General features: G+C 44.2%; 1 pseudogene; it reads right to left on the reverse strand.

The window, feature by feature from the left end:
• Positions 1–4,248: 4,248 nt before the first annotated feature.
• On the reverse strand, positions 4,249–4,710 carry LOC109771392 (UDP-glucose 6-dehydrogenase 2-like; annotated as a pseudogene).
• Positions 4,711–27,631: the final 22,921 nt, after the last annotated feature.

Below are 27,631 nucleotides of genomic sequence, written 5' to 3' on the forward strand. Positions count from 1 at the left end.
ATGAATAAATACTCTGAGTCGTAGAGTCTTGTTGTGATGCCATGTTGTATTTGCACATATCGAGCATATTGTGTGTATGATTGAAATGCTTGGTATCTATGGGATCCGACAATCTAGTTGTCTATCCTTAGCAGCCTCTCTTATGGGGAAATGTAGTCTAGTGCCTCCTTGAGCTATAGTAGTCCGCTACAGCCCGGTTCACCGGAGTCCTGCTAGCCCAGCACTACTGCTCTGGACACTTGACTGGCCGGCATGTGTTTCATATCGTTCCTGTGTCTGTCCCTTCGGGGAAATGTCACGCGGTGACATCCGGAGTCCTGCCTAGCCTGCTACAGCCCGGGTTCCCGGAGTCCTGTTAGCCCAGTGCTACAGCCCGGATTCGCACGCTGCTGACCGACACGTTCGATATTGATTCATGTATGCCTGTCCCCATACGTTAGTGCCGCTTTGGGTTCACGACTAGCCATGTCGGCCCGGGTTCTCTGTCATATGGATGCTAGCGACATTGTCATATACGTGAGCCAAAAGGCGCAAACGGTCCCGGGCCATGGTAAGGCGACACCCGTGGGAGTACCGTGCGTGAGGCCGCAAAGTGATATGAGGTGTTACAGGCTAGATCGGTGTGACTTGAAATCAGGGTCCCGACAAAGATATAAGTGCGTTCTTTTTCAAAACATAGCACAAGGAACCAAACCATCCAATTAGTTGGTTCACATAAAATCAATCCACATACTTGTCATGTAGCAGACATTTTACCTTTGATAAACTAAGTAATTAACACTCGCAGCTATTGTTATATTTTCTTGTTAGGAAAAGCAATCAAAATTCCCAAAGGCGTCAAGTTGTCACATAGTTGTATGTCTGTGTGTCTTGTCCAGAAGGTTTAAGCAACTGCCAAATGTGGCCTTTAAGCAAGTTGAGATTACGTTTTGCAGAGAACAAATATGATCCCAAAAGAATAATTCCCTGTGGCGGCTTGGAAAATAAATGCGCTGCCGAGTAATTAACTTCATAATTAAGCACACAAGCCAACCATAATCAAGCATACAAGTCATCTGCATCTTTCCCTAAAAAAATTCATCTGCATTAGTACCGTTACACTACATGTCGCAACAACACGTTATTTCAGCATTATTCCCTTGGAATATGTACAGTGTAGTGATGAATGTGTGGAACAAAAAAGAGACGTGGCATTATGGTTGGTACCTTGAAGAATGCCTTGCTCTTGAGCTGGTTGTCCAGTGCTCATGAGCTGAAAGAAACAAGAAGACCAGGATGGATAAACAACCAACGACACACAATTTGCTGATATTATAGGCCCTGCCGATTGATTCGCAGACAAGCAAAACGCCAGTCAGACCTCATCGAACTATACTTGGACGCTGATGGCATGATCGGGGCTAAGAACCATCTCGTCCAGCGTCTCCATGACGGCCCTGCCGATGGCGGACTGCCAGTACAACTCAAACGCCCCCGCCATCCCTACTCTGAACCCTCTCCCTGCTAATCAACATTATCAGAATTCAGAACAACACCAACATTTTCAACTCCAGTCAGACGGCCACACCGTCACGCTGGAATCCAAAAAAATCAAGCAGGTAATTTGCAATGATTTCTCTGTTCTTAATACACTTGTTGCCATGCTTGTGTTGTACAGTCTGCACAACATCTGAAAGTGTTGTATTTTAGCTTTGTATGGTGAACAATGTATGCATGGGGAGTCGGGGATCCTGAAAAATCAATTTAATCACATAGTATAACCATCCAAGTACGCACCCACGCATCATCATGAAGTAGTGGAATAAGACACCTGAGAGTCGAAGGGATCGGACTTGCATTGCTGAATTAGCACCACAACCAAGCCAGGTCGTAGGTGTGGATCACGATGGTGAAGAGATGGACTGAATCCGCCTGGATACAGATTTACCGTGCATTGCTGGACCATATATTTGTGATCCTTCAACTGTAGTTACACGTGTGTTCAGTAGAGGTAGTATCGCAGTGCTGTATAATCGGAATCAGACCATCTTGGCGATGTGCCGTGGAAGGGCACCTTCCAGAGTTGTACGTGCTTCACCATGAACTTGTAGGAGCCCCCCATGTTGTTGAGCGGCCCGCCGGCGTGGTCCTTGCTCTACCCAGTCAAACACAACCCTTGCAAGCTGAGGATGTTCTTGCCGTGGTTGGCGCCGAGCTGCACGAGCTCGACGGTGCCCTCTTCCTCCTCCTCCTCCCAGAAGGGCTCGTCGTCGTCCTCGGGCCCGGCGAGCGACGCAAGGGAGGCGGAGGGAGAGGAGGAGGAGTTGCCTGCACGGCCCGCGGGGAAAAGCTCTCTGGCGTAGTAGGGGAAGTGTTGGCGGTTGACAGGGAACGATCAACACGGCCCAGTCGAGCGGGCCGGACGGAAGAAACTTAGCGACTTATACAGACGAAAACCAATAACCTCTTTATTAGTAATGCTTTAGTACCATCTCGAATATGTTTTAAATTTAAACTGAAAGCGTAAAATCATGGAAAGAAGCGTATTGTGACGGTGAACCCGACAAAGTCGATCCGTGCTTTATTATTAAAAAATTAGGGAGAGATAGGAAAATTGCCCGTGCGTTGCAACGGAAGAAATCGATGGGATGCATAACCGGCTACGTGATAGGGTTAAGTGCTTTTATGGGAGGCTACCATGGGAGGACTTTACCTGAAAATCAGAGATCACAGTTGATAAGGAGGAGCCGGGGGAGACCAATGGCATGGTTACAAGCGGTGGCAATAGAGCAGTTGAGCTAGTCATCAATCCACGCAACTACATGAGCTAGAATTTTTCATGACTATTATTTTTGTACTGAGTGAATTTATATTTATCATAGTTAGGATTAATAAAGCTCGAGAAAATCTGACATTAAAAGAAAGTAACTTATTCTTTTAGTATGTACGCACTTCATGCCAACCCAATAATTTAGATGCAAGAATGCGTTGAAGGGACATGAAACTGTGCTCCAAATAGGTCATGTGATCTCCAAAGAGATTGACGTCCTATATGAAAAATGAAAACATGAACATTGTATTATTTTTTATGGCTAGTCATTTTCAAAGAAACCATGATAGAGAAGCTGCATAGCAGATTACTTGGTGGCATCAGGATAAAGAAATATAGTACATTATATGCCTCAATTAGAATGTAGATTGCTTAATATTGATCGCCGACCACTAATTTAGGAAGTGCATAGAGCTGCCGAAATGATAATGAGAATGTTGAATGCTTAATATTGACCGTCAACGATTAACTCAAGAAGTGCCTTACTTGAGAGCAGCTAACAAATTAGTAGGAGTATATGTTCGACCAGTTGCAGCTACATTATTGCAGAGATATGCAAGAATACTAAAATGACTCGCAAAACTTATGACATGAAGCATCCGTGGGAGAGAAGAAAAACTGATTTAATGAACTGAAGACGGTAAATCTTTAATAAGATATGTGGCACAACATATACAAAATCGCAGACTGGTCAAGGGATCCAACTTTAGAGATTGATAACTGAAATTAAACGCATCTTTTTTTGTGGGGTGAAATTAAACGCATCTCATTTAACAGTTTCAGGTCATCTAACTCTCACAATGAAAAGCCATAAATACAGTAATTAATTTACAGCAAGACATATTATACGGATATTGTCTTCCAAAAATTCTAGCCTAGTTACGTTTCTTCTTTGCTTGAACAAAACATCATAAAAAATGCTAAAACATATATATTCTTTAAAATTCAGTAATCCATGTCACACAACCCGAAGAGAGAAGAACATAACTGCTAGTCGGAGGTCATCAACTAACATGTTCAGTGTTTCACTTAGTTAACTTTTGAACACTTGTATCCTTGTAATTTGGAACTAATCCAGCAGAGAATAGGAAGTAAAAGTATGTCCTCTCTCATGAAACATAGCTGTACAAATCTAAAATTTAACTAATAGAATAAGAATGCACTAAGCTCGCATGAAACATATTAGTGCAAGTACTACCTCGTTGATCTGCCCCCTGCTTTTGCTTAGGCCCTCTCCTCCGTACTAATAACTCCTTTGGATGCTTCTGTCTTGTCTGCTTGACGGGGGAAACAGAAAAGTTCTACAGATAAGTCCTCCTATCTATGAGATTTTCGGTTTTTATAACATAAGACTTCTCTTAAAATTCATCGATGCTTTTTGTTGTTATTAATTAGTAAGAAGAACGCTCGTCGACGCGCGGCTATCAGTGTGCATCGCCTCAGGCGACGGCTGGCATGACCTTGAGCCACTGGGCTTGGTCAAGCGGCTTGCCAATTGCATAGATGATGAATCATGCGACGGCGAAGACGAAAGCCGGCTTCTGCATCACGTTGTACATGCGCCAGCAGTCGAGGCTCCTGAACTCATCCCACTCGGTCAGGATGCAGACGGCGTGCGCATCGCAGACGGCCTCGTACGCGTCCGACGTGACGGTGACGGGCTGCCCGGCGGGCTCGCCCACGGCCCACCGGCTGCAGGTGGCGAGGGTGCGCGTGGTCCCAGTCAAACTTGTTCATGGCGAGGTCACGCCTCACCTGCGGGTCGTAGATGCTAACGACGGCCTTGTCGCCAAGCAGACCTAGGCACATGTCGATGACCGGTGTCTCGCGGGTGTCACCGGTATCCTTCTTGAAGGCGAACCTAGCATGGCCACCTTCTTCACGGCGACGGTGTTGAACATGGAGGAGACGACGCGGTAGATGAAGCGGCTCTTGCAGTCGTTGATGCCGATGACCTGCGGCCTGCCTCCATGGACGTCCTTGAGGACCTTCACGTAGACATCCTTGAGGACCTTCACGGCGGTGCCCTCAGCGAGGAACCTCCCGATTGGACAGGATTTGGTTCAGGACGCCATGGCCGTTGTGGGTGAGGATCTTCTCGATGGCTTTGGCGGTCTTGACGGTGACGGGCACGGTGAACTTCTCGACCATGATCTTGTTGGAGTGGGATATGTCGACGATCATGCGTGCGCTCACCTAGTAGGTCAGGATCGGCGCGCGGCCTTGCCGGTGCCGAGGCCGCGACTCTTGGTGGGGGGTGTTGACGGAGACGGAGACGAAGTCCGCCTCGCCGACGTCAGTGCTGAAGAAGAGGTTGCGGCCGCGGCCGCGGCACTGCTTGGCGACGTCGTCAAGGCCGGTCTCGTAGATGGGGAGCCGGTCGCTATTGCAGCCGGCGATCCGTGCCTTGGAGATGTGTATTAAACCGATATTTATGAGAGAAATTAGAGGAGACGTGGGATGAAGAGTTGGACTACAACTAAGAGTCCACGTTGAGAGGGGAGTTTAACATACCGAGAAAGACCAAGATGAATAGACGGAACAAAAAAAAACTGGACACAACACACAAACGTTATTTATTTGAGTGTGGGTTGATTCCTAAAAACTACAGGGACTTTTCTGCAAAAAGGACGCGACGGTGAACCCGACAAAGTCAATCCGTATATAACAGGCACCACCAGAGCACCTACACCCACCCCCTCCGGCCATCAAACCAGAACTCTATTTGTTCAGGTTTCGAAATTTTGTTCGAATTTTCGATATTTATTGACGATTTTAAAAACGTATTCATATTCAAATATTTTAAGGAAAATCGTCCACACTTGTTTCCAAGAATTGTTGAAAATATTTAAGAAAAATAAATAGACCTGTCGCTAAACTACTTTAACTGGGGCGCTACAATTTGAGCATAATCAACAGCTAGCTCATGTGGTTGGCGTCCCTGCTACCTAGCGTGAGGTCGCGAGATCGAACCCATCATGTGTGGTTTTGTTTTTCGTGCTATTTTTACGTTCTTGTTTCCTGGTTATGGGCCGGCCCGATTACGTACGCGAGGTTTCAGCCAAAGCTCGACTGGGTCGGCCCGATTACCTACACGAGGTTTCATCCAAAGCTCGACTGTTAGAGCTCTCGGGGAATAGTACCACCTTGGATTTTGATTTTGTCTACACGAATTGTAAAAGCGTATTACGACATGAGAAGAAAGCGTATTGTGACGGTGAACCCGACAAAGTCAATCCGTGCTTTATTATTATTATTATTATTATTATAATATAATATAATTATTATATATATATATATATATATATATATATATATATATATATATATTAGGGAGAGACTAGCAAAAGAGCCCGTGCGTTGCAATGGGACACAAATTTTAACTTATTAATTCCTCTAGAAAGGATGAACGGGTTAACTCTGCATCCTTTGAATAGTAATGCTTAATTTGTGTGATGCTTGAATTGGATGGTGAACAACAAAAACTCACCTCATCTCTCATTTTTCCTAATTAATGTCTATCCTCTACTAGCTTCATGAAGATGACCTCTTTGAATACTCTACATAGTACCTGTAGAAAGCAAATAATATGATTAGTTTTGGAGAACAATAGTTGGGTAAATAAAATATGATGCTATTCTTTTCATTACAGAGTGATGTGACAGTGGAAAGTACCCATATGCATGTCTTCACTCTTAACAATCTCATGCCACGATTGCATTCGCAATCTAGGGAGAACTTTTCTCAGATAATGGGGAAAAGATCAAACTATCAGATAAGATTTATTTTTCTCTCCGATAATTGTTTTGTAATAACGAAAAAACTATCATAAGATCTCTTTTCCTGGTTTGATCAATTTTTCTAATAATGAAGCAACTATCAACTATTGGATGAAATGAATTACCCAAAAATATAGGGAGAATTATTTGAGTGAAGCTATAAGAAATGAATAAAATCATCCAGTAAGTTAGTCCACATGAAATCAATGAACCTACTTCTCGTGTCGCTGGCAGATTACCTTTGATAAACTATAAGCAAATAGTTATAGTTTTCTTGTCAAGAAAGGCAAACAAAATCCATCAGAAGACGTTAACTTACCATGGAATTGTATGTTTGTGTATCTTGTCGACAGAAGGTCTTAGCAACTGTCAAGTTTGGCAACTAAGCAGTGCCGAGTAATTTACTTCATAATTATGCACTCTGACAGGTAGCAATAGCAAGGTATTCCAGCGTTATTCCCTTTCGAATATAACATTGTCGCCATCCCTTCCATCTGTCCTCTGATCTCCCTCTCCCTGGTGATTAACATTATTAGAATTCAGAATAGGACCAACAGTTTCTTACTTTACGAAACCCGAAAAACCATCGAGCGACCAGAGGCACAGCCACACACGCACACACGCGGATTCCATCGCCATCAATTTTCTTGAATGGATAGATAGATAGTACACTACATCATCCAATACTAAAAAGTATTAGTGGTCTTCCGCTCTTCCTTGTTGAAGCCTTGTCTGAAGTACATCTAGGCCCCATCAACTCAAAGGGAAACAAAAGAAGAATTCAAAATCGCGATTGCTGCTATCGATCACAGTCATGGCTCTTCACAAGCTTCTGCCGGCCTCCGTGCAGCCGCCCTGTAGAGCTACTCCACCGCGGCCGCGCACTTCGACGGCGGCGCAGCGAGGGCAAAGGCTAAGCCGGTTGGCTACCTCGGCTGCTGGGATAATCGGGCTATTGTTGGCGCTGGGGCTGCACACGGCGCGCCAGCAACTCGCAAAACATCCGCCTCGACAAGCTCAAGTTGAGATCGTGGGCTCGTGGCCGAGGTAGCGGACCTTGACCTCGCCCTCCATGACACCGAGCGTTTTCATGGCAGCTCCATGTTCCAGATGGTCGCCCACGTCCGGGACGATCGCTCTCTCGCCGGATCTTGGTATGGTGGCGGCGATGGATCCGTGGAGGTTGGATTTTTCTGTGGGGTGGGAGATGAGAGAAGAACGTGCGTGTTGACCGACTTAGGAGCGGAGGACGTGTTCGGATCTGTCTTGTTTTGGGCCTCTGATTCGTCTTCTAATCGTTCTCTTCGTTCGATTTGTTTGTTGGGCCGAACACGTTGAAGCCCAATATGCTGTAGGTCGCTTGTGTTCGATCTGAGCGGACGGAATTTCGATGGTAAGAAGCAATAGTATCACCTCGGATGTAGAAAATAATATAGGCGAAAAAAAACTGAAAACGTAAATTCATGGGAAGAAGCCTATTGTGACGGTGAACCCGACAAAGTCAATCCGTGCTTTATTATTAGGGAGAGACTAGTGACACTATGTTTGTCTATGTATTCACACATGTATTATGTTTCCGGTTAATACAATTATAGCATGAATAATAAACATTTATCATGAAATAAGGAAATAAGGAATAACTTTATTATTGCCTTTAGGGCATATTTCCTTCATCTCTGACCAGCTCGCAGCGCGTCCAACTCTGACGCCTCCATTGCCTTCCTCCACTCGTCAATGACCAGCTCATCCACCTCTGCTCCGGAGAGCTCCCTCGCTGGCCACTCGGCGTGATGGTCATCTCCCTCTCTCGCGTCTCTCTGGCTGAGATCTGTGTCCCTCTCTACTGCTATGAGGCAACTCGTGGACATATAAAAACTGGTAGATTTTGCTATAAAAAAGCGAGGTGGGATTATGTAATTTGGTAGCGACTCTACGTGAAGTTTTGCCGTTCGTGCCCAAATGGCTTGTGTGGGGCGGACGAGCTATGGGCCAGAGTTGGCCCGTCTGACCGAGCAGACTCGCCTGGCTTCAGCCCAACATCGACTACGCTCGGAAACAATTGTCACCAGCGAACGAAACGGTTTTTTAGTACCACCCAGCATATAAGTTTTAAATTCAACCTGAAAGCGTAAATTCACGGGAAGAAGCGTATTGTGACGGTGAACCCATAGAGTCAATCCGTGCTTTATTATTAGGGATAGATAGCACATATGGCCGTGCGTTGCAACAGAAGAAAAAATTGAGATGTCTGCCAAAACATCCATCAGTGCAGCACGATGGGGTAGGGAAGCGCATGCTGAGGAATAGAAGAAACACAAATCATCCTTTATTGTCCATTACTACAGGGCATGGATGCGTGGCTACTGAATAAATAAGGAAGGTTACTTCAATCGGTAGTTTCGCCTTAATCATGACAACCAACATCTGATTGGATGATTAATAGGGCAGTGGTACCCCAATGCAAACAGGGATTAAACCCGACGTCTGACACTTTGGTGTCTCATTAAGGAACAATATTTTCAGTTGAAAATGACGTTCTCGTCGATAGTGAGGCGCTTGTGATGACTTCAATTTCAAAACCCGTCGGTGTAGTCTCTCGGTACTTATAAGGGTATGATATATGTGTACGTACATAGGGCAGAGTGTATGTACGTGTTTGTGTGCTCGACATCTATATTGTGTTTTGAAAAAAGTTTCACTTAAACCTTTGCATGCATTCACGTCCTTCAACGAAGTCTCATTCAGCTTCGCACTATCATCGGAATCAAAGAGTAGTTGTAGATCGAAGTGGAATTGTTTCTATAAATTTTATTATATTCGAACAAAAGTGGGGTTTTACATTGTTGATTTTATTGAAGAATGTTGGTTGTTTGGTTTACAAATTATATTCTTTTTTTGTACTATTTGGACTTGACCCAAACATAAACATTTCACATACACAACAGATAGGCTCATTGTCTAAAACAGATACACACACATCTTCCCGTTCCCATTTGTTAATAAAATACTTCCTTATGTTGTTAGTAAAAAAAACTTCCTTATGTTTCTTGTGAGTAAAAGCCTCCGCCAGCCAGTAAACACACACCGATCATTCATTAATAAATCAAAGGTTGAGCGGCGCCACGTACTACCCCTAACACAATCGAGCGGCGCCACGTACACACACCATCACGTCTATGCCTCGCTTCTCTCGCATCCTGATGTCACCCATCCACATCTGCTTGTTAATTCCCCTATGGAGAAGCAACAACCAGCCTCCCACAATAGCTAGTAGGAGTCCGACCATGAAAGCAATGTTCTGCTCAAAAAGCCAGAGACTCCCGACAAGAGCCAACGACTGCGACGATGGCCCTCTCTCCTCCTTAGCTCTCTTATTTGTGTTGATCTGCAAAAGCGGAGGGAGGCGACGCATGTCCCTGCTCCAGCACAGTCCGACCTGCTAGGGAAGCCCCAGCCCCGCCTCCAGGCCTGCGTGGAACCCGTCAGCGGAGGAGCCGGTGAGTCATCTGGCGCCATCCTCGCCAACATCTCCGACTCCGACGTCGTCCGGCAGGTCGAGCTCGCGGCCGACCGCCTCGCCTTCGCGTAACCGCAAAATCGGCCTGGGCAGCATCGTCGGCGACGCCCTCGAGCACCAACCTCCACAGGTGCGCGTGGGTTCCCCGCCGCATGCCTGGGCATCGTTGGCGACGCTCTCTGCTACCTGGGGTGGCAGCTTGGGCCTTCAACGCAGTCTGTACGGCCGACCGTGATTCAGGGTACCCCTGCTAGTTAATTCTCTTTCCCTTCCCTTGCGAGCCGCCTAGTTTTGGCAGCATCACCCTGTGCACCTCTGCTTATTATTTTCTGCGGCCGCAATCATCCCCTCATCGGGCGTAGTTCTCTATTTGTCCTTCGCGCCCTGCTTTTTTTCCTCAGCACCTCTGCTTGTTAATTTTCATGGTCGCTTGGTGAATCACCAGGGCATACATATATAAACCGATGATCTTAGATGTAAAAAGCCAATGTGGGATTATTAATTGAAGGAAGAATATGCGGCTTCGTCCACATGAGTCAACACACGCACGCCCTGCTGCTGGGCAGCCCACTACCGCTAAGACAAAAAACGAATCTTTTTGCGACAGCCCAATACGGTGAACCAAAAAACACCTGAATTAGTACCACCTTGCAAAAATGCCCGTGTGTTGCAACGGGGGAAACAAATCCTTACACGTCCCTACCGACCCATCTGCATTACCACTTCTTCCCTTCGCCATCATTGTTGATGGTGGTCTTGTTGTGCGCATATTCATAACGAACATGATCAATCCCAAGGTGAAGAGCTTGATCATCATACTCGAGCATGCTGCTTCGAGAGCCCCTTCCTGTGCCGACTTGTAATTTTGCGGACTTGTAATGATGGTGAGTTATTTTCTCAACTACACTTGGTGCATGCACCATCACCACACCCATGCTCCCTAGCACGACGCATGTGCTTTGCAACGGAGAAAACACCGGTTCATATGATCCACAATTGGTCTGGTCAAGGAACTGTCCCGCTACATAGTTAACATCAAATTTAGGGATAATGGGGTCTAACATTAAATATAAGTTTATGAATAAGTTCAGGTTTTAGACGTTTCATGAAGCATCTGAAAGAAATCTAGCAAGTGTGAATAAGTTCAGGACGGATTCTTCCCTGCCTCGGTGGAGCAGGAAAGGCTGAACGAAGGACTTTTAGGAGGAGATGCCTTTTTATTTAACGTGGAATTATGCATGTAGGACAGTGGGGGAGGACCCCCTAATGTATTTTTCATGGAATTTTTCATCTAATAACTGTATAATTTCTCAAAAAAAATCTAATGACTAAAGGAGAGATCATTTTCCAAAAAGAAATATCTGATGGACAATTTTGTTAGATTTGCAGTGGGGTCCTGATTATTTTTCATCTAATGGCAGTAATAAATAAATAAAGGAGAGATCACATGGAGAATTTCGATAGTGAATGTCCACCTTCGCCTCTCTTTCCTTCTTTTCTCTCTCTCATGGAATTAGCCTACCTTTTCTTCTTTTATTTACACCCACTTCGCCTCTCTTTCCTTCTTTTCTCTTTCTCATGGAATTAGCCTCTTTCCTTCTTTTATTTACTACACCCAGTATATAGAAGATTAGCCTCTTTCCCTCTTAATTGATATGCACCTGGTATAGCCTCTCTCTTTCCTTCCTTATTTCTGTCCACGTCGCCTCTCTTTCTTTCTTTTTCCTCTCGTGTTAATTAGCCTCTCTTTCCTTGATTATTTCTCATGTAACCAGCCTCTTTGTTTGTTCTCGACTTGCTGATATTTCATGTAATTTGCAAAGTATATAAACGTGTAGGAATAACTCCAAGGTAGCGAGGTGGTACTATTCAACAGTCGTACATTAGCCTAGTTGGTTGACCATCTCAAACAATAGGTGAGGCCTTGAGTTCGATCTCACGCACAATCAATAATTTGCATATTGGAGGCCGTGGGATTCGACTCTGTCGGCCACACTTTTTTCAACTCGTTAGTTTTGCATGTGTGCTGGAGGGCCCAACTACTCACGGAGAAGAATAAAAATTCGATTGGAAGGCCCACTTATATTCTGCTCATCGCCCAGTATCCACGAACAATGCACGAAGGTTCACATAGGCTAACGACGAAGGAAAAAAACAAAATTTAGTACCACCTTGCATATATGTTTTAAATTTAAACTGAAAGCGTACAATCATGAAAAGAAACGTATTGTGGCGGTGAACCCGACAAAGTCAATCCGTGCTTTATTATTAGGGAGAGATTATATATATATATATATATATATATATATATATATATATATATATATATATATATATATATATATATATATATATATATATATATATACACACACTAGCACATATGCCTGTGCGTTGCAAAGGGAGAGAAAATTGACATATCATCAAAACTTTTGTTGTTACAACTAAATTATATGCAATTGTACCTACGACACGGTTGTCGCTAGGCGTAAGCTGTAGTCGACTCCGAAGGAGAAGTTTGTTGCAATAGTGGCATCCGACTTTACAACAATGATGGTCAACAAATACGGTATAGGCGGGCCTCGCCGATAATGAGGTTGAGGAGGCACTCAAGAGAGGGTGCCTCGTCTTTGAACATGATGTTGTTCCGGTGCTTCCAAAGAAGTCGGGCACCAATAAGTAGCAACGAGGAGAGGCCTTTGCGGGACGGAGATGGCGCTGCAACGCAGGAGGTCATGCAACAATCCTGGAACCAGCCGTTGAGCTGCGGAGGCCTAGATGTGCAACGACACCAAGCGAGGAGCTCATGCGAGAGCTGCATCGAGAAAGAGCAGCCGACAAGGAGGTGGTGCATGCTCTCGGGCTCCAGCCAGTGATCCGACCAGAAACGACATCTCGAGCCATCGCCCAGGACCCAAGATGTGGGGGCGCGCAAAATCGCCAGAGCATCAGGGTCGTGCGGGTTTGGGAGATGGGAATTTATGAGTTTAAATTCCTTTGTTTCTATACGCATGCACATTCTTCCTTTATTGGGGACACAATCTTTCTTATGCACAAATTCATGGAATTAAATTCGTTCATTTCCATACGCACATTTGTCCTTCCTTTTTATTAATGGGCACCTCACCCTCAACCTTTCATGCAAAGCCGCATCTTTTCAGTTCTCTCGAATAGGCGCCAACCTTTTTAGGTTCTTTCCTTTCTTTATTGAGTATCGGTTCTCTCTCTTTGCTTAATTCCTTCCCGTTCAACCCACTTCTTCGCACGACTTACTGAATTCGCGTCGGAGGTATATAAGTTGATGCAATAGAGTGTGATGAAGCGAGGTGGTCCTATTAATCAATAGACGAATTCATATGTGTGCAGACTAACATGAGCTAGTTCAGGTGGTAGTGCCTTTGTGTTTGGTGGTGAGGTTGGGAGTTCGATCCCTAGTACTCAGAGATATTATTTTTGCCTCCCAAATGGGCCGCGTCGCATTTTTGCCTCCCATTAGGGCCTGGTCCGCGGCGAGGTGGGCCTCCTTCCTGGGCCAAGTTCGGGGCGAGGTGGGCTGCCTTCTTTCAGCCGAAACAGTGCAAACAGGTCCCAGTACCACCTCGCGTGTATATATCCAACGTTGTTTCAACGCTGGCTTCCTCTACCACCGGGCCACTGCAAGATCAAAGTGGATGGGGCTACAACCAAATCAGCAAGACGCGGATCAGTCGGTGTCATCTGTCGAGCCATTGATGGCTGTTCATGGGAGCTTCAGCTATATGTTTTGAGGGTGTCTCTGACCCAGCGTCTCTTGCAGCCCTAGCTTGCAGGGAGGCTTTGGCTTTAGCATCTGATCTAATGCAAACAAAAGTGGTGGTCGCATCGGACTGCAAGGAAGTGGTCTTCAATATTTCTGAAGGCAATGGAGGAACACATGCACATATTATCCGGGAGATCAAGCAAATGGAGTCTGAATTTCAATCTTGTTCTTTTATTTTTAAACGTAGAATCACAAATATTGAGGCACATAGCCTCGCTAAATACGCGCTTAGTCTGTCTATTGGTCGCCATGTTTGGCTGCTTCAACCTCCAAAGTTGAGATGTATTCCTCAGAACATTCTTGAGTAATAAAGCGTGTGTTTTAGCCTAAAAAAACCTAAGCGAGACGAAAAAAATCTAAAAATAATCTAAGCGGGACGAAACCAAACCAAGAATACCTATTCCCTTTAATAGTATATATATATATATATATATATATATATATATATATATATATATATATATATATATATATATATATATATATTATACTAGCAAAAATGTCCATGCGTTACAACGGGAGAAAAAAGATAGTGTTTATCACCGAAATTAATTGGTGTTTTTTTCTTTGGCGGAACGCATGTGCTTTACTATAGAACAAACACCAGAGCTGGAGTCCGTCTCGTTCGTTGCGTACTAATGCAAGTGGGTCCAACGAGTCAGGCTTCTTCGTAGAGGCATGGGCTTTGGCGGACACCCTGGCATGCCATCACCCATGCATATGTGTTTCATGAGTGTGGCGACGAGCTGGTCGGGCATGTCGATTGTGGAAACTGTGAGCCGCTCCTCGTCTCCTACAATGCCTCATCGGTTTACAGTATATACACCATATGTCTTTGGATAATGGTCGACAACTCCTTATTTGGAGTAAGAATTTAACCATGTTGAGATCGCCACAATCCTATGATAGCAACCTGGAAGGTGTAGCCCAAACATTCACGTCCTCGACGGTCCGGATACCACTAATGATAAAAAACTGCTAAAATAAGAATTGCAGTGTTATGAATTTAGAAGCATCACCTCCTCTACGTTGTTATGAATTTTGCTTTTGCTAGCCCACCACCGCTGCATGACGGATTTAATCCAACTTCAACCCAATTCAAGTCCCCCTTTATTTGTACACCATTAGCCACCAGGGGTCAACGCCAATTTTACGGTCTCTTTTAAATATAGATTTTCGTTTATTCATGATAGCACATATGCCCGTGCGTTACAATCGGGAAGAAAATTGAGGTGTCCACCAAATACCCATCACATGTCGAGGTATAAAAGAAATGCATATCATGCTTTAAGAAAAAAAATCGTCGCACTTTTCTAGTGAGTCATTTATTCATGTTGGCACTTTTAATTATTCATGTTGGCACTTTTAATGTTCGCAACGTCGTCCTCTCGTCGATGATGGTAAGGTTTTTGGCATCCACAATTAAATTTTTATTATGAAGCCGCATTCATGTACTTCGACGGCACCTCCTTCAGCTTCGCACTATCATCAGATGGAAGAGTAGTGGTGCATTGAATGAGAATTTTTTATAGAGATTTTTATTAAAATATTCGAATGCAAGCCGTCTTTTGCTATGTTAAATTTTTTAGAGAAGATTGGTTGTTTGCAAGGTTATATTCCATTCTCGTGTTTTTTGCATAATTTGGACTTGATCCAAACACAAGCATTTCACGTAGACATCGTATAGGTTCTTTCTTTAAAAAAGAGTCACACGTTGAGAGACCAGAACCACACGCATACATCTCATCTGTTCCTCAATTTCAAGCTCCCTGCAACAGATTTATTTTTCTATGTTTTCTCTCTCCCTCCACTTTGAACAGAAAAAGAACTATTTTCTCTATTGTCTCGAGTAAACCACAGCCGCTGGCTAGAGACCCCATACGCCTCGTTGTAGTCATGGCCGGCCGGCCGCGTGTACGCCTCGTCATTGTAGTGAGGCCACGTTTCAAAGCTCTACCCTATTCTTTAAAAAGAAAATGAACATAGTCCTGCGAGCTTCTTCCTTGCTCTAGCTTTCTCTACAGCCGAGCAGCGCAGCCAGCGCCCGAGCACCTCCTGTCCCCTCACGCCCGAGCGCCCTGCCATTTAGATCGGTGCGCTACGGATCGACGCGTCACCCCCGCCTTCTCCTCCTTCCTCTTTCCCTCTCCCCCGTTCTTCTTTTCTTCTTTCACCCCTGTCGTCGTCGCGTCCTCTACAAATCGAGCACGCCGCCCTGAGCCTAGCGCCTCCGCTCCCCCATCTGCTGACTCTTCGCCATCCTGGTCGAGCAGCTCGACGGGATCGAGCAGAAGGCGCTGTCCCAGCGTCGTGCCCGTGCTCGCTTGGAGCCGAGCGAGCGGACGCGCGTAGGCCACCCAGCCGCACCGTCCTAGCTCCATTGGAGCCAACCCAGCCTTTCTTAGCTTGTTCCGTTCCCTTTCCTTCGCTCATTTCATGTCCCCCATCTGCACGCTAGCCCGCCGGAGACTGGATTTACACTTCCTTGTTTCTGTTAATCTCCTTCAAGGCCCAACATGCATGCATGTATGACTTGCTTTCTTTGCTTCCTTTTCTCACCCTTTGCTTATTGATTCCGAGACAGCTCCTTGATAATCAGGACATTGAAAGTCCTATATAAATTAGTAGGATTGGATTTAAGGACGCGAGGTGGGATTAATAATACATGAAACAAACTTTTCTTCTTAGCAAAGCACCGAGCCAACTCAGTTGGTGCCGACAATAGCTAGGCGAAGATGAGGTCGTGAGTTTAATTCCAAGTAGCATCCAATATTTTTGCCAGGCCCTTTATGTTGGCTAGATTAGTCGGGCCACAGCCCAAGCTGCATGCGGCTTTCATCAAGTAGGCTTCGTTCGAGTTTCATCGCTTCGGACGGAAGTCGTGCATGGCAGGCCACATGAATAGTACCAAAATTTAGTACCACCTCGAATATGTTTTAAATTCAAACTGAAAGCGTAAAATCACGGTGACGATGAACCCATGGAGTCAATCCGTGCTTTATTATTAGGGAAAGATTAGAGAAAGATTATTATTATTATTATTATTATTATTATTATTATTATTATTATTATTATAGGGTGAGATTATAGAAAAATGCTCGTGCGTTGTAACGGGAGGAGAAAAACATCCGGCCCTAACCCAATAACCATAGCACGAGTGCTCGTACAACTTGTACATGTCACTATTCAACATGAATGCGGAAAATTAAATCACTACGTAAGTAGAACACGAATCTTGAAATCAAATGATAAGCCCATAGTTAAACACAGGGTTTAGGGTTTTGCGTGGGTGGTTGACATCCAGCCTCACGTCTCAATATATAGATGATCACAATACAGTTACCTACGTATACAAATACGTGTACAAGTACAATATACTAGACCCTATATTTTACATGCCCCCTCAATCTGAACTACATACAAGATTCAGATCGGTTCTGAAGCGGTCTAGCATCTATCTAGTAGCGGATTTAGTAAATACATCCGCTAACTAATCATCTGTAGAAATAAACCTGACTTCCAGTTCACAAGCAGCTACTCGTTCTCTCACAAAATGGAAATCAATCTCAATGTGTTTAGTCCGAGCATGAAACACTGGATTCGCCGTCAGGTAGGTTGCCCCTAAGTTATCACATCACAATATAGGTGTACGTTGCTGTGGGACTTCAAGTTCTGTGAGAACTGAGTCTATCCAAATGGCTTCAGCCGCGCCATTGGCCAATGCCTTATACTCTGCCTCGGTGCTTGACCTCGAGACTGTGGGTTGCTTCTTTGAGCTCCAAGATACAAGATTGGGTCCAACAAAGATAGCAAATCCACCAGTGGAGCACCTATCATCAACACAGTCTGCCCAGTCTGCATCGGTGAATTTACTCACTCCAGTAAATCTGGACTTACGAATCCGTAGTCCCATGTCTAGCGTACCTTGGACATATCTCAGAATACGCTTAACCGCCTCCCAATGATCCTCCATAGGCTGAGACAAGAACTGACACACTTTGTTCACCGCAAAGGAGATATCAGACGAGTGAGGGTCAAAAACTGAAGTGCTCCAACCACACTGCGATACCGGAAGGAGTCATCAGTACCCAGTAGTGCACCACTATGACGTGAGAGACTCTCGGATGTAGCAAGCGGAGTGGAAGTGGCCTTGCAGTTCTCCATGTTGACGCGATGAAGAAGATCCAATGCATACTTTTTCTGCGTCAAGGTCATGCCCCCTGAATGAAAGGACGCTTCCAAACCAAGGAAGTACTCCAGACGACCAAATCTTTGATGGGAAAGCTAGCAGACAATGACTGCACAAGACGATCCACCACGGCGAGGGTAAAGCCAGCAATCACAATATCATCAACGTACACCAGCATGTATATCTGAATAGTGCCCTAGGAGAAGATGAACAGAGACGCTTCTGATCTGGAGGCAACAAAACCGAGCTGCGAAAGGCGCTGACTCAAACGAGCATACCAAGCACGGGGCGACTGTTTGAGACCATAGATAGACCTCTGAAGTTTGCAGACATGAGAGGGATAAGTGGCATCCTCAAACCCATGTAAAAAGGCATTGCTCACATCAATCTGTCGGAGGCTCCAACCACGAGACACAGCAAGAGACAGAACCAAGCCAGGCTTCACCACCGGACTAATCTCCATTGTCAATCCCGTGTTGTTGAGTGAAACCGCGAGCAACAAGACGAGCTTTGTGCTTATCAACAGACCCATCCGAACGATGCTTGGTTTTGAAAATCCACTTGCAGCCCACAATATTGACACCAGGTGGCCGAGGCACCAACACCCAGGTATTAGTGTGATAGAGAGCAGCAAACTCCTCAGACATGGCGGCGCGCCAGGCAGGTTCACCCAAGGCATCACGGTGGGAAACCGGTGCGGCGAAGAAGGCACGGCGACGAGAATCATACCGAACCGTGCCATCAGTGTAAGACTTCTCTTTGCGCGTATGATCACGTTGCCGTGTAACCATAGCATGCCCCGGAACTGCATCATCGGTAGGAGGAGACGACGGCGAAGAGGGCTCGGCCAGAGGTGTCGCAGCTGAGGGGGCCTCAGCGACAGGCGACACGGGCCGAGGGATGAGCGTGGGCTGGGCCGGCCCAGGCAAAGGTGGCGACCCGGGTGACGCACCGGGCTAGGGTGGCGACCCCGGCTCGACAGGCGAGGGCGGCGGCCTGGGTGACGCACCGGGCGAGGGTGGCGACCCAGTCGCGACTGCGGGCTCGCCAGCTGGTGGAGTCGCCGCGCCTACATCGGATGGCGGGACATGCATCTCCGGAGCATGCGCGTCGAGCACATCAGGAGCCGGCGAAGCAGCAACCGGTACCTGAGGAGAACAGAAAGCAACATCGCCTACAGAGGACAAGTTAGGTGACAGATAGGACAAGTCATATTTACGCACATGAACATCCGGAACCGGTTCATCGGACGGAAAAGTGAGGGCATATTCAAGGGAAGCAAGATCAACTAAGACGCCGGTGTTGGAGTAAGGAAACACAGTCTCATCAAAAACAACGTCATGAGAGATGTATATCTGACCTGTGCTACGGTCAAGACACTTACAACCCTTATGCAGAGGACTATAGCCAAGGAAAACACACATCTTGGAACGGAACTCAAGCTTGTGAGCATTGTACTTGCGAAGGCTAGGCCAGCAAGCACACCCGAAAATCCGAAGGGTGGAGTAGTTGGGCTGAACATGGAACAGACGGAACAAAGGGGTGTCCTTGTTGAGAACTGGAGTGGGCATACGGTTGATGAGGTAACATGCCGTAAGAAAAGCCTCATCCCAAAACCGAAGTGGGAGAGAAGAGTGCGCAAGCAAGGCTAGACCAGTCTCTACCAAATGACGGTGTTTGCGCTCAGCAATACCGTTCTGCTGAGAGGTATGTGGACAGGACACATGGTGAGAGATGCCCGTGTGCTGAAAATATCGATGGAGTTTGTGGTATTCACCACTCCAGTCGGACTGAACGGCCTTGATTTTACAATCCAAAAGGCGTTGGACATGAGCCTGAAAGTTGTAGAAAACTTGCTCAACATCAGACTTGTGTTTGAGCAAATAAATCCAGGTAAAACGCGTGTAGTCATCAATAAAGCTAACATAATACTTGTACCCTCCCGATGAAGCAATAGCGGGACCCCAAACATCTGAATGTATTAATTGGAGAGGTACAGTAGTGACATGAGACGAAGTAGAATAAGGTAGTTGATGACTCTTAGCATGCTGACATGCATCACAAACTAAGGATGAATTATTTGAACTAGAACACGGAAGTTCATGACTCCGAACAATGGAAGTGACCACATTATTTGTAGGATGACCAAGACGCTAATGCCATTGCGACGACGAAACTCTAACACTGGAGGAGGCATGGCGAGACAATGAAGATGACGCACGAGCGAAGGGGATCGGATAGACCCCCCCGTAACTTCTACCGTGAAGGATGATGCGTCTGGTTGCTTTGTCCTTAACAAAGAAAAAACGATGGTGAAATTCAACGAACACGTCATTATCACAAAGAAGACGATAAACGGAGAGAAGATGTTGGCTGATGCGTGGAACATGAAGAATGTTACGCAGTTTAAGAGATGAACCGGGTAAACGTGAATGACCAATGTGTGAAATAGACAAACCTGCACCATTGGCCACCTGAACCTGATCCTTGCCGTCATAGCGCTCGTGAACCTGAAGGCGCTCAAGATCATTAGTCAAGTGATCCATAGCCCCGGTATTCAAGACCCAAGGAAAATCCACGATGTTGGTGGAGGCCGAGTTGGCAGAGCGGGAGTTGTGATCCTGATCATAGCGCTTGCAGCAGTCGTCGGCTTCATGGCCCCAGTTTTTGCAAATTTCGCACCGGGGACGCCAGCGAGTGCGATGACCACCTCCTCCGCCAGTGTTGCCCCCTCCACCTTGCCGACCATTGCCGGCATAACCAGCGTTGCGGTCACGGCCGCCGGTGTTGCCGCCATTACCTCCCTGGCGGGCCTGCCCTGGCTGGCCGTGTCCATCAGCCGGGCGCCCCCCCTTGGGGGGATATGGATCGGAGTAGGGCGCGCGTCCGCCCACGCCGTACGAGCCCGAACGGGTCATGGCGTTCGCGGAGGGAGACCACCCCTCCACCGCACTCTGTTGTGCCTGCAGCGGCTCGAAGGACAGAACCAGTGAGTAAAAGTTGGAGTAGGGCATGGGTGCGTTAGTCACGCCCAAGGAGGCGGCGATGGAGTTGTAGGCGGAGCCAAGTCCGGTGAGGATGTGGTCAATAAGCTCATCATCGCGGATCAAGGAGCTGATACGTCTCCAACGTATCTATAATTTTTGATTGTTCCATGCTATTATATTACCCGTTTTGGATGTTTATGGGCTTTACTTTACACTTTTATATCATTTTTGGGACTAACCTACTAACCGGAGGCCCAGCCCGAATTGCTGTTCTTTTTTTGCCTATTTCAGTGTTTCGAAGAAAAGGAATATCAAACAGAGTCCAAACGGAATGAAACCTTCGGGAGCGATCTTTTTGGAACAAACGCAATCCAGGAGACTTAGAATGGACGTCAAGAAGCAGCCGAGGCGGCCACGAGGCAGGAGGGCGCGCCCCCCACCCTCGTGGGCCCCTCGTGGCTCCCCTGACCTACCTTCTTCGCCTATATATATCCACGTACCCTGAAAACATCCAGGAGCACCGCGAAAAACTATTTCCGCCGCCGCAACCTTCTGTATCCACGAGATCCCATCTTGGAGCCTTCGCCAGCGCTCCACCGGAGGGGGAATCGACCACGGAGGGCCTCTACATCATCTCCAAGGCCTCTCCGATGAGTTGTGAGTAGTTTACCACAGACCTTCGGGTCCATAGTTATTAGCTAGATGGTTTCTTCTCTCTCTTTGATTCTCAATACAAAGTTCTCCTCGATCTTCTTGGAGATCTATTCGATGTAACTCTTTTTGCGGTGTGTTTGTCGAGATCCGATGAATTGTGGGTTTATGATCAAGTTTATCTATGAGAAATATTTGAATCTCCTCTGAATTCTTTTATGTATGATTGGTTATCTTTGCAAGTCTCTTCGAATTATCAATTTGGTTTGGCCTACTAGATTGATCTTTCTTGCAATGGGAGAAGTGCTTATCTTTGGGCTCAACCTTGCGGTGTCCTTTCCCGGTGACAGCAGGGGCAGCAAGGCACGTATTGTATTGTTGCCATCGAGGATAAAAAGATGGGGTTTATATCATATTGCTTGAGTTTATCCCTCTACATCATGTCATCTTTCTTAATGCGTTACTTTGTTCTTCATGAACTTAATACTCTAGATGCAGGCAGGAGTCGGTCGATGTGTGGAGTAATAGTAGTAGATGCAGGCAGGAGTCGGTCTATTTGTCACGGACGCGATGCCTATATACATTATCATGCCTAGATATTCTCATAACTATGCACTTTTCTATCAATTGCTCGACAGTAATTCGTTCACCCACCATAATACTTATGCTATCTTGAGAGAAGCCACTAGTGAAACCTATGGCCCCCGGATCTATCCTTTATCATATAAGTTTCCCATCTATTTTTATTTGCATCTTTACCTTCCAATCTATATCATAAAAATACCGAAAATATTTATCTTATCTTATTATCTCTATCATATCTCACTTTCGCAAGTTACCGTGAAGGGATTGACAACCCCTTTATCGCGTTGGTTGCGAGGTTCTTGTTTGTTTGTGTAGGTATGAGGGACTTCTGTGGAGCCTCCTACTGGATTGATACCTTGGTTCTCAAAAACTGAGGGAAATACTTACACTACTTTGCTGCATCACCCTTTTCTCTTCAAGGGAAAACCAACGCAGTGCTCAAGAGGTAGCAAGAAGGATTTCTAGCGCCGTTGTCGGGGAGGTCTTCGCTCAAGTCAAGACATACCAAGTACCCATCACAAACTCATCTCCCTCACATTACATTATTTGCCATTTGCCTCTCGTTTTCCTCTCCCCCACTTCACCCTTGCCGTTCTATTCGCCCTCTCTTTTCCGTTCGCCTCTCTTTTTCGCTTGCCTCTTGTGTGCTTGTGTGTTGGATTGCTTGTCACGATGGCCCAAGATAATACTAAATTGTGTGACTTTTCCAATACCAATAATAATGATTTCCTTAGCACTCCGATTGCTCCTCTTAATGATGCTGAATCTTGTGAAATCAATGCTGCTTTGTTGAATCTTGTTATGAAAGATCAATTCTCTGGCCTTCCTAGTGAAGATGCCGCTACTCATCTAAACAACTTTGTTGATTTGTGTGATATGCAAAAGAAAAAAGACATGTATAATGATATTGTTAAATTGAAGTTACTTCCGTTTTCACTTAGAGACCGTGCTAAAACTTGATTTTTGTCTTTGCCTAAAAATAGTATTGATTCATGGAATAAGTGCAAAGATGCTTTTATCTCTAAGTATTTTCCTCCCGCTAAGATCATCTCTCTTAGAAACGATATTATGAATTTTAAACAACTTGATCATGAGCATGTTGCCCAATCTTGGGAAAGAATGAAATTAATGATTCGCAATTGCCCTACACATGGTTTGAATTTATGGATGATCATACAAATTTTTTATACCGGATTGAATTTTGCTTCTAGAGATCTTTTAGATTCGGCCGCAGGAGGCACTTTTATGGAAATCACTTTAGGAGAAGCTACTAAACTCCTAGATAATATTATGGTTAATTATTCTCAATGGCACACCGAAAGATCTACTAGTAAAAAAGTTCATGCGATAGAAGAAATTAATGTTTTGAGTGAAAAGATGGATGAACTTATGAAATTGTTTGCTACTAAGAGTGCTCCTATTGATCCTAATGATATGCCTTTTTCTAGTTTGATTGAGAATAATAATGAATCTATGGATGTGAATTTTGTTGGTAGGAATAATTTTGGTAACAATGCTTATAGAGGAAACTTTAATCCTAGGTCGTTTCCTAGTAATTCCTCTAATAATTATGGTAATTCCTACAACAACTCTTATGGAAATTTTAATAAGATGCCCTCTGATTTTGAGAATAGTGTTAAAGAATTTATGATCTCTCAAAAGAATTTCAATGCTTTGCTTGAAGAAAAATTGCTTAAAGTTGATGAATTGGCTAGGAACGTGGATAGAATTTCTCTTGATGTTGATTCTTTGAAACTTAGATCTATCCCACCTAAGCATGATACCAATGAGTCTCTCAAAGCCATGAGAATTTCCATTGATGAGTGCAAAGAAAGAACCGCTAGGATGCGTGCTAAGAAAGATTGCTTTATAAAAGCGTGTTCTTCTAGTTTCCATGAAAATGATGATGAAGATCTAAAAGTTATTGATGTGTCCCCTATTAAATCTTTATTTTTCAATATGAATCTTGATAATGATGGGACTGGAGATGAGTCAACTTTAGTTAAAAGGCGTCCCAATGATTCGGAGTTTTTAGATCTTGATGCTAAATTTGGTAAAAGTGGGATTGGAGAGGTCAAAACTTTACATAGTAATGAACCCACTATTTTGGATTTCAAGGAATTTAATTATGACAATTGTTCTTTAGATTGTATTCCCTTGTTGCAATCCGTGTTGAATTCTCCTCATGCTTATAGTCAAAATAAAGCTTTTACCAAACATATCGTTGATGCCTTGATGCAATCTTATGAGGAAAAACTTGAATTGGAAGTTTCTATCCTTAGAAAACTTTATGATGAGTGGGAACCTACTATTAAAATTAAAATTAAAGATCATGAATGCTATGCTTTGTGTGATTTGGGTGCTAGTGTTTCCACAATTCCAAAAACTTTATGTGATGTGCTAGGTTTCCGTGATTTTGATGATTGCTCTCTAAACTTGCACCTTGCGGATTCCACTATTAAGAAACCTATGGGAAAGATTAATGATGTTCTTATTGTTGCAAATAGTAATTATGTGCCCGTAGATTTTATCGTTCTTGATATAGATTGCAACCTTTCATGTCCTATTATTCTTGGTAGACCTTTCCTTAGAACGATGGGTGCAATTATTGATATGAAAGAAGGAAATATTAGATTCCAATTTCCATTAAGGAAAGGCATAGAACACTTTCCTAGAAAGAAAATCAAATTACCTTATGAATCTATTATGCGAGCCACTTATGAGTTGAATGCCAAAGATGGCAATACTTAGATCTATTCTCGCTTTTATGCCTAGCTAGGGGCGTTAAACGATAACGCTTGTTGGGAGGCAGCCCAATTTTATTTTTGTTTCTTGCTTTTTGCTTCTGTTTAGTAATAAATAATTCATCTAGCTTCTGTTTATATGTGGTTTTATATTTTAATTAGTGTTTGTGCCAAGTAGAACCTATAGGATAACCTACGGTGATAGTTAATTTGATTCTGCTGAAAAACAGAAATTTTTTCGCGCACGAGAATAATTTTAATAACTCACAGAAACGTGATTTTTAGTTGATTCTTTTTGCAGTAGATCAATAGACAAATTTCCCAGGACTTCCTATTTTGGTAGGATTTTTAGAGTTCCATAAGTATTCGAAAGTTACAGATTTCTACAGACTGTTCTGTTTTTGACAGATTCTGTTTTTCGTGTGTTGTTTGCTTATTTTGATGTATCTATGGCTAGTATCGGGGGGTATGAACCATAGAGAAGTTGGAATATAGTAGGTTCAACACCAATATAAATAAATAATGAGTTCATTACAGTACCTTATGTGGTGGTTTTTCTTTCTTGCACTAACGGAGCTCATGAGATTTCCTGTTGAGTTTTGTGTTGTGAAGTTTTCAAGTTTTGGGTAAAGATTTGATGGACTATGGAATAAGGAGTGGCAAGAGAATAAGCTTGGGATGCCCATGGCACCCCAAGATAATCCAAGGACAACCAAAAGCCTAAGCTTGGGGATGCCCCGGAAGGCATCCCCTCTTTCGTCTTCGTCTATCGGTAACTTTACTTGGAGCTATATTTTTATTCACCACATGATATGTGTTTTGCTTGGAGCGTCTTGTATGATATGAGTCTTTGCTTTTTGGTTTAACAAAATCATCCTTGCTGGACACACCTTTTGGGAGAGACCCCACATTAATTGGAATTTATTAGAATACTCTATGTGCTTCACTTATATCTTTTGAGCTAGATAGTTTTGCTCTAGTGCTTCACTTATACTTTTTAGAGCACGGCGGTGGCTTGATTTTGTAGAAATTGTTGATCTCTCATGCTTCACTTATATTATTTTGAGAGTCTTTTAGAACAGCATGGTATTTGCTATGGTTATAAAATTGGTCGTAGAATGATAAGCATCCAAGTTGGGTATAATAAAAACTATCATAGAAAGTGAATTGGATGCTATGATCAATTTAATGCTTGACAATTGTTTTGAGATATAAAGGTGGTAATATTAGAGTCATGCTAGTTGGGTAATTGTGAATTTGATGAATACTTGTGTTAAAGTTTGTGATTCCCGTAGCATGCACGTATAGTGAACCGTTATGTGATGAAGTTGGAGCATGATTTATTTATTGATTGTCTTCCTTATGTGTGGAGGTCGGGATCACGCGATGGTTAACTCCTACCAACCCTTCCCCTAGGAGAATGTGTGTAGTACTTTGTTTTGATTACTTGTAGATTTTTTCAATAAGTATATGAGTTCTTCATGACTAATGTTGAGTCCACGGATTATACGCACTCTCATCCTTCCACCATTACTAGCCTCTCTTGTGCCGCGCAACTTTCGCCGGTACTATACACCCACCATATACCTTCCTCAAAACAGCCACCATACCTACCTATTATGGCATTTCCATAGCAATTCCGAGATATATTGCCATGCAACTTTCCACCGTTCCGTTTATTATGACACACTCCATCATTGTCATATTGCTTTTGCATGATCATGTAGTTGGCATCGTATTTGTGGCAAAGCCACCTTGATAATTCTTTCATACATGTCACTCTTGATTCATTGCATATCCCGATACACTGCCGGAGGCATGCACGTAGAGTCATATTTTGTTCTAAGTATTGAGTTGTAATTCTTGAGTTGTAAATCAATAAAAGTGTGATGATCTTCATTATTAGAGCATTGTCCCAAGTGAGGAAAGGATGATGAAGGCCATGATTCCCCCATAAGTCGGGATGAGACTTCGGACTTTACAAAAAAAGAGGCCAAAGAAGCCTAATAAAAAAAGAGGCCAAAGAAGCCCACCAAAAAAATGAGAGAAAATGAGAGAAGGGACAATGTTACTATCCTTTTTCCACACTTGTGCTTCAAAGTAGCACCATGATCTTCATGATAGAGAGTCTCCTATGTTGTCACCTTCATATACTAGTGGGAATTTTTCGTTATAGAACTTGGCTTGTATATTCCAATGATGGGCTTCCTCAAAATGCCCTAGGTCTTCGTGAGCAAGCAAGTTGGATGCACACCCACTTAGTTTCTTTTGTTGAGCTTTCATATATTTATAGCTCTAGGTGCATCCGTTGCATGGCAATCCCTACTCACTCACATTGATATTTATTAATGGGCATCTCCATAGCCCGTTGATACGCCTAGTTGATGTGAGACTATCTTCTCCTTTTTTGTCTTCTCCACAACCACCATCCAATTCCACATATAGTGCTATGTCCATGGCTCACGCTCATGTATTGCGTGAAGATTGAAAAAGTTTGAAAATACTAAAGTATGAAACAATTGCTTGGCTAAAACTGGGGTTGTGCATGATTTAAATATTTTGTGTGATGAA

Source organism: Aegilops tauschii, chromosome 4 (genome assembly GCF_002575655.3).
Source record: "Aegilops tauschii subsp. strangulata cultivar AL8/78 chromosome 4, Aet v6.0, whole genome shotgun sequence".
Lineage (NCBI taxonomy): Eukaryota > Viridiplantae > Streptophyta > Magnoliopsida > Poales > Poaceae > Aegilops > Aegilops tauschii.